Source organism: Hypomesus transpacificus, chromosome 3 (genome assembly GCF_021917145.1).
Source record: "Hypomesus transpacificus isolate Combined female chromosome 3, fHypTra1, whole genome shotgun sequence".
In the NCBI taxonomy this organism is placed as follows: Eukaryota; Metazoa; Chordata; class Actinopteri; order Osmeriformes; family Osmeridae; genus Hypomesus; species Hypomesus transpacificus.
In genome coordinates, this window is record NC_061062.1 from 8,762,674 (window position 1) to 8,771,641 (window position 8,968).

The 8,968-nt window shown below is 37.1% G+C and overlaps 1 long non-coding RNA gene across 1 annotated transcript; it reads right to left on the bottom strand.

Moving 5' to 3' along the window:
• Positions 1–667: 667 nt before the first annotated feature.
• On the bottom strand, positions 668–7,045 carry LOC124484220. The gene is made up of 4 exons (XR_006957945.1): positions 6,960–7,045; positions 5,409–5,541; positions 2,739–2,788; positions 668–1,006 (listed from the first exon to the last, which is right to left on the bottom strand). It is a non-coding gene; the product is annotated as an uncharacterized LOC124484220 (long non-coding RNA).
• Positions 7,046–8,968: the final 1,923 nt, after the last annotated feature.

An 8,968-nucleotide genomic window follows, 5' to 3' on the forward strand; every position in this document is an offset into this window, starting at 1 on the left:
AAATTTTGCGGTCAGAGAGATGACATACATTCAAATGGACATTGTTAGCTCAATTAGGATGTCACTGCTGTTAGAAACAAAAATTACCTATTGGTTTGATATTATAGACAGTTTCTTGTTTTACCTGTTCAAAACTGAAACATTTTAATATTTTGCATTAAAAGTTGATAATGGCCAGTACACAAACACAAGATATTGGCTTTTATATATGGTGGTGTTGGGTGGCTGTGAGCGGGCTTAGATCTACAGTCAGGATCTAATATTTTTTACATAAATACTCCATGGACAACCTCATTGTAATATGGAATAGACAGGGTTTGAGGTTGAGTTAATTCACAGTGGGGAACATATCTATTACAAATCTAGCAATTACATGATTAATGACTATATCCACCTCCCCTACAAGACAGTTGACAGGAGAGTGTATGTAATCAAATGTGAACGCTATCAAGGCTGACAAATGGATGTCAAAGCCATTAAGCATTGTGATGCATGCTGAGCTTCATAGGTGGGTCCAATATTTTTTTTATTGGCTTGGTGTAAAATGTGTTTAATTATTATTATTTCTTTTTTTTCCCTCTATTTTAGACCACCTCAACGCCCAACCCAAACCTTCTAGCATCCAAGCTTAAACAATACAATAATCATCTTAGCAAAAAACACACTTCATTGCAGATGTATTTTTATTTCATCCTTGTTTATACAGTTTATTCTCCTTGACATAAATCTATTTTCAAAGAGACCTGTTCAACCACAGCAGGGGGAACAATTATTTAGACGACACAAATTTACATTCACACAAACTTGAACGAGACAAAACAGCCGCTGTGATGGCAATTACATTCTTGCATAATGTTAACGTTGATCAACTGTTTGAACTTCACAAACGTAACTCTATAATCCAGTTAAAAGAATTTCAGAAGAGAATTTCAGGACCATGGAGCTTAGTAACTTAGACTTTTTCTCCCTTAAACTGGCATCCCTGGCACAAATGAACACCCAGCTTCTGAAATAGCAAGACAAACAATACAAAACAAAAAGTTGCTTGCAATTATTCCCATCAATACAGTTCAGACACTAAATGCTTTGAGAGGCATTTTTGCATTGCTTATCAAATCAATTGACAAATGAGACTGGAGAAGGAACGTGATTCAATCAGTTGTGATCCAATCAATTGAGATTAGTAAAAATTCATTGCTTACTTTATTTACATATTTGTATTGATAAAAGAGTGGTTTAATTATTCACATAATAAGAACATCAATACATCTACATACAAATGTTAAAGTCTTGCAAACAAATCGACCTCGGCCACATTGTGTGCCAGTAAAATGAATTAAAATTAGCAATGTTTGGTTGCTGTGTGTTCAAGCTCATGCTTTTTCTGTGAACACAAACAAAGTCAATATTTACCAGGCTTACAAATTCCAATATTGAGTTGAAGGAAAACAGCTTGAGCACCTTCATAGTCACCAGACATGTACAAAATAGTCTTCCAGTCTGGGTATCACTGCAGCTAAGGCTTCAATTTCCTCTCCTCTAACTTAAAAAAACATCGACTGCCTTCTTGAACCCTTTTCAGTCCATGTCTGTTTATGAAGTGAAGAGTACTGTCTGTTTATATCTGATGATAACTGACAGCATACATAAATCCCATCTATCATGATAAGTATAAACTTAGGCCTCCCACCATCCATTTCATTCAAAAGGACAAACGTAACATAACCTTCAATTGAAACTTTTAACAGCCCAGTTCTTAGACAGTTACAGTTTAGGCCTACTGTACAATTTATTAAAAAACTAAAGCTTTTATCCCCAAAACATTTGGCAGTAAGACTGAACATTGCTGTACTTAAAAGGCATTACCAATGTTTCGTAAATAGGGGATTTCACCTTTCAAAATCGAATTGCTAGTTGTTACATGCTTTACTGTAAATACTTAAATAATTTGCCTTGCAGACACATTCTAATTTGCATCTTTCAACTATGCTTAAGCCTAAGTATTACTCTCTTGTGGTCGAGTATTTTGACAAACACAAAGGGTGACTGTGGGTGAAACGAATAAGCACACTGCTGAGTAAGTGAATTGGAGCATTCCATCAGGAAAGGTCATGAGGGCACATGTCCACGCAGTCATCACAATAATACCTAAGTCAGTGATGTGGACTCTATCAACACAGGATCAGAATCCTTGAGGGCTCAATGGAACCCATCGAGGGAAATGTGGGTGTGTTGGTCAGCACTAACAATGGGCCACATCATCTGAAGCCGCTTTTGGCTTTTATTCCGGGAGAGGTCTATTTGACCAGGCCAAGTCCACAAGCACAAACCCCTTTCGAGGCCGAATAAACTTTGGACGGTTCAGTTGTTCAACAAAGTTTTTTTAGAGAACAAAATATTATTTTATATTTGAAAGGTTTCCTCAATGATCATGTTCCTTTCTGTGTTCTGTGTTTAAAACAATTAAGATTGTTTAAAATAATGTTTTAAAGTGAGTCAGAGAGATAGTCAAACCATTGACTGACATGGCTCTTTAAGGATGGTTTTACTTCATTATTTGGGTTCTCATTTGCGTGACTTTTTCCTGGGGGGGTGAATAGAGAACTCCTTATAGGCACTAACACTTTCTTCAAATCAGGTACCTGGTATCAATCATTGACGAACACTAACAATGCCATTCAATGTAACTGAAAAGCTGTCAGTTGTCTTAGAGACATTGGAAAAATCTGTGAACATACCATTCTTTTCTTGGACTGGATCCCATTGGCTCGTTGTTTTCCTGGATACGCTGCATGAACATAAATAAGCTACAATGTTGTTCCAGCTCAAACAGATCATAATGAGGAGTATAATAAAGCAAATGGCAAACAATGGAGAGGAATATCAAACAGGGATTCTGCTGACTTTGAACAAGAGGCTTGTGGAGTCTTGGCTCCCTTTCCTTCGGATGGAGCTAAACTATAACCTAAAACAATACCGTAACTAAAAACCACAAAACCACGAAACCTAATATGTTGAAAATAAACAGTAGGTTCATTCAATATTGAAGCCTTACACAGCTACCCATCCTGTTTTCATGTTTGACCTTTTGTGTCATGTAGATTGTTATGTGCTATTATGTTTTTTTTTTACATCAATATGTACTGTACTTACTGTATATTGTAGGCATGGTTGCCCCTGGTATTCACGCTGTTACTGCTTCTTCACACTCATATTTAAATGAGAATCCATCATTTTGTCTTTAGGTTGAATCAAGAACTTCTGCTTATTTGTGGCCTTTTACACATCATCACTCACAAGATAATGTTTGTAATCATCAGGTGAAATAACACCTCTTTGAAGGTCATTACCCTTATAATGAGATGTCAATGATGATAACAGGATGACTGAACTTTTGTTGGAAAGGAGGTGAGCAATAATTGTATTAAGTTAATTAGCAGTCTGATATGTTCCACACTACGGAACATTTCTTTTTTTTTTCAACAAGCAGCAAAAGAGCTAATGTAAGGAATGCATTTTCCTAAAACAGCCTCACACAACATTGCTAACAAAACTTTCATCAGAAGCAATATGTTACTGTTATTACGATGAAGGGTCAGCAGATTAAATGTGAAACAGCTGTACGTATTAGAATACCTGGACGATATATTAATGCTGACATGTACATGTCTTGCTACATTGAATTATTAGCAAACACATTGCATTTGACAGGGTTGTCATGGTACAGCAGTTTAATTTCACGTGTTTAACCACTGTGACGGAATAGTGAAATTGTGACAGGGGAAATATGATTGAAGGAAGGTATTACTGATATATTCTGAGCATTGTTAGAAAATGTGTCTTCCAGATTGATACAATGATGCATGTAACACCCAATTACTGTCATAATATACATTTAAGCTTTTGAGAACATTATAATTGAGAAGACTCTATTTCATCCTCAGGTTTCATCCTTCTTTAGATGGAGCCTTCTTCAATAGAACTTGCCGACCATAAAGAAAAGTCTGAGAGAACAGAGCCTTGCTTTTAGTTATTTGCAACTAAACGTTTTTGCCATCGTTTGGTATCAACAACCTGATTATCATTCAATGATTACACTACCTCAATGGCCACTGTCTTGCACAGATACATACACAAGTACACACATAATGTACCGTGATAAACTAAGTCTGGTGTTTAATTCTTAATATAATATGAATTTATATCACTCTGGCCTAGCTTCTTCCTAAATCCAGTGAAACACTTGATATAATACTACTCTATGTTACAAGTTCAATGGCATTTTTTTAAATAAAACTTTTTTTTATAATACTAAGCCACAGTTACACTCACTATTCTATATTTAATGTGTATAACGCATTTGGCAAAGTAGTAAGTAAACCGAACAAGGCATGTAACAACAATGATTTAGTAATCTAGTTTTTTTTTCCCATGTTATTGAAATTGAGTGTATAAATCATGCCATAGACGATCAAACATGTGCATATGTTTAGCTAATAGATAATGAATGGGTTGTAACATTCAAAGTCATGTTTTATATGTAATTGCTACTGTCACCACTGTATCAAGTCATTATGCCACTACTGGTCTTTTCTACTGAGTTCTCTGACAGAGTACTCAACCCAGCTGCACATCTGGGCCACAGTCCACTCCAGTCTTGTCTACTCTGCCATCCTCCTTGTCGGCCTACCAGAGTGTGCAATAAACCCTCTGCAGATCATCCAGACAACAGTCGCCTGCTTAATATTTAAGTGCACCACACGCTCACATACAACTCCCCTGTAGAGGTTGTTCCACTAGCTGCTGATCACCATGAGGAGCAGAAAACCCTGACCCTTACTTACGCCGCGGCTCACAGGAAATCATCCAGCCATACGCATTGATTCGTGTGCTACATCGGATCATCTTGTGACCCCACTGCAAAGAAAGTCGGGTCCTTGCACTCTCAGACTGCGGAGCTTCTTCTTCCATGCTCTGCCGTTTCAACTACACACCTCTCCGTTTGTACAGTCCCTCCAATGAGGTCTCAAGACGCACCATTTCAAACTTCACCTCAACTAATTGCTCTTCTCTTGACCTAAGGGCAGCACATTTTTTATCATGTCTTTTCTGTTTCGGTTGTATTTGAGATCTTTTTATGCCACTGTCTGGCAGGAGACTGAGCAAAGAGAATAGTTTGATGTTGCACTTCGGATAAAACATTATGCTGCACTAAGATGTTGTTTTTGCACTGTGGCTATATATCATATTATTGTTCACAGTGTGACTGTTTAACTTGGTTTTACATGGACACAGTATGTTCATGGAAACAGTATTTGCACAACACTATTCTTTGTGTAGAATGGGGTGAGGGAGAAAAGATTGGACGAGACTTCAGTGATTCTGTGAAAGGTGTACTGTGCTCTGACCTTTTCCAAGAAGGCTTCTCTGTGCCGCTCATCCTAGATGTGCAGTCGTCACCACAGGATACATGTGCCAGTTTTGCCTTCGCTCAAGAGAAAGGTCAGTGCACCATGGCAAGTTCTTACTGAGACAGATGACCTTGTTCAAGAAATAAATAAACGAGAGAGGGGGCAAGGGGAAACAGAGAGTTAAACGTTCAACAATAGATTGTCAATGTAAGCATGGCTAAGTAAGAGCCAAACCAGATAATATTAATACCTAACCTTAACCTTAACGTTTACCTTCCTGAATGGAGTTCAGCAAGTTATTCTTCCATCTACACAGACACAACAAAACTTTGCTTGAAACTTTTGAAAAAAGGACTATTTCGTTTCTTTTGAGTATTTCAGTATTTCAGATTTTGTGCAGTGTTGGTAGTTGTTTGATTATTTTTGTATCGTCTTTGGGTGTCAATACAATTGTAGAGATTAAACTCACATGGTTATAGTTCTACAGTTTGCAGCCAGAGAGCATGTCAATCAGCATTGTTGTCCAATTGTCAAAGTTAAATGAAGGTGAAATAAACATGGCTCCAAGAATCATCCAGAAATTACCAGCATGCTGCTAGACCATTGTTAGTGATATTAAATGCAGGAAAACATAGATTCTAAGTTGCTTGCTCTGCTTGTCCTACATCTTTTGAAAACGAATAACCCTTGAGTGAAGTATATGTAAGCATGTACAGAGTACAGTTGTACTTTTTTTGTTTCATGAATACACCTTAACCCTTTACTGCCTAATACAAAATTCCGAACATTCCATATGCTGTTGAAATATGATATGCATATTAATATTCATATTTTATGGATTTTCATATAAAATCATACACCTTAACTGTTTATACCATCTTGAAGAGGAGAACTAGGGGATTTTTATCATGTAAATGAATATATGATTACTTAAGGCAAATCATATTTTATCAAAGTGGTTTCAGGTAGATATTTTTAACAAAAACTTCTCCATCCACCATACCTCATCAGACAACTGAATTTGTCACCACTTTAATTACAAGATAGAGAAAAACATTGAGTAGGTGGAATATCCACAAGTCTGTGGGCAATGTAGAACAGAAGACAGATTAGAAATACCTTATTTTGATTAAAAGTTATGACCATTCTTGTGACTAGTGGAGACATGGGGGAAACCGGAATTATCCTGTCCCAAAAGCAGCTAAAAGCAGCTAGCGCTATGGCTAGATACTCCTCTCGATAAGTAAAAAACGTTCGAGTTTCTTCCACAATCGACCGAATTGGCCAAACAAGGCATGTACATTTAGCTTAGAGTATACATAATCTACCTAGTTAATGTTGTTTTTCGAAGTTTTTTAGAAATCTGCTCAAATCGAAGCTAAACAGTGCTACTACCGTCATTGCTGCCTGTCACAAACGGCCAAGCCGGACACGTCATTCTTTCCTGAAAACACTCGCGTCACTCCCACAAACAAATTCTTCGTAAGTAAAAAGTTGAGACTTTTAATAGACAATATTGACAACACATATTAAGGAACTTGTCTTAACTCATAATATCGTCTCCGATTTCAATTCGAAGCTGTATATCTAACACTGTAGGCAATCTCCCATGGTCTCCGCTCTGGCTCCGCCTCAGAAAACAATGGCTGCCGTTGCAGACGATAGATTTATTTCCCCCTCCCACTAACCCCTTAACCAATGATATGTGCTTTGAGCTTAAGTTGTCATGAGTATCTGGCAGTTTTCAGAAATAAAATCGGTGATTGGATGGCAAAGTTATTAAGGCGGGTTCTATGGGTCTTTTTCGACCCATATTTGAATGGTCCGGCAGGAAAGGGTTTTAAACTATTAACTGTCAATGCTACTGTTGGAAAAACTAGAAACAAGTACTACAATATATAGCATTGAGACAATATGAACAACAAGTAAAAGATAGTAGGTGCATTCCATAACACAACAACACAAATTCAAAATATTATCCAAACATACCCCGGGAATTAGTATGTGCAAACCATATGTATAATATGCTAAAACCAGATTCTGGTTTTCGACAGCTTAGAGTTTATTGGTTATGGCAAGCAGTTTAACCACATAAAGTACTGAGTAATGGTTTCCATTATCCTACAAAACCGACTGTTTCCTTTTGTTTTATTATGCATAATAATGATAACAAATGTAGTGTTAGCCAAGGTCTTTCACTATTCTGTCACATAAGCTGAAGCCAATTAATTCAAGTATAACAACAAATGTGAAGACAAATGACCTGCCATTACTTGCTGGTACACAACTAGCAAATATTTGCCAAGGATTTGGTAGATTGTTTCTCTTGAACCTGATCTACTGGGAGGCTTTTTTTCTTCTTCTTTATTTTTATGGACACAGTAAATATGGTTCAACTGTTACTCAAATATGACCTCAGGCTGCATATTGTTGTTTTATGTGAAACACCATGTTTTAAGGGTCTTCCTTATCTGAAACCTGTTTACTTTTCTTCCAAACTGTTTTTATCATGGTCGGTGTTAATTTAAAGCCAGGACTTATTTTGTATTTTTAACATTGTAATTTCTCACTTGCTCTCAATAACGTGACCGACCTATTAACATTTGTTGGGATCAAATAAAACAACTTTAAAGCATCAGAACTATGGTAGGGCTTGATTTATGTTGTGACATTTGTCTCTCAATATCTTTATCTTTTTGACAGACACTCTCAATGTAAACCACACCTTACAATACAGCATCACCTTGGCAAGCCTAATAAAGGTTTACTGAATCACTTCTGCCCCAGACTAAGAGGAAAAGCAACAGGAACCTCGATCACTGATCTCCACAAACCTACTTAGTGACGTCTATAAAGCATAACCATCTAACTTAGTCAACCAATAAAGGCCAATTCCCAATTGCCCACCCAATGACTCGATAGTGTGCTGTGTAGCGCAAAACATGGCACTAAATGCAGATTTGTATTTTTTTTATTCAACATGCATACCCTGAACAGATAGATGCATGAAAATACAAAGCAACAAATGTCAGAAGGTCTAGTCTGATCCTCTGCCCTGATTCATCAATCATGTATCACTGTTCCGCTGTACACTCCTTCTGGGAATCTACAAGGTTGAACGGTCGGGAAACCAACTGTTTACACTCTGGAATTGCAAACAAACATCAGGTTCAGTCTGTTGTGTTACACTTCATTGGGCATGTCTTCATTCATACATTTCTTTGTCTTTGGTGTGAGCCAGCTGGAAACAAACAGAAAAGCATACTGGCAAATAATGTCCGGACACAATAAATGGCCCATACAGCCTCTTTAGAGGAGCAGCAATTGTGGAAGATTCACACCTTAGGGAAATAATGGTTACGTGACATGAAACTATGAAAGCGCTTCATGTACGTGTGTTATGTCATTTCTGAGTATGCTCTTCACTCAATTATGTCTTTCACATCTGTTTCATGAAAGTGCAACTTTCATTTAAAGTTGTTCCTTACATTCCAATGGGAGCATTCTCAAAATAATTGTTGGTCTGACTCATTCAATTTGCAATGGTTGAATAACCC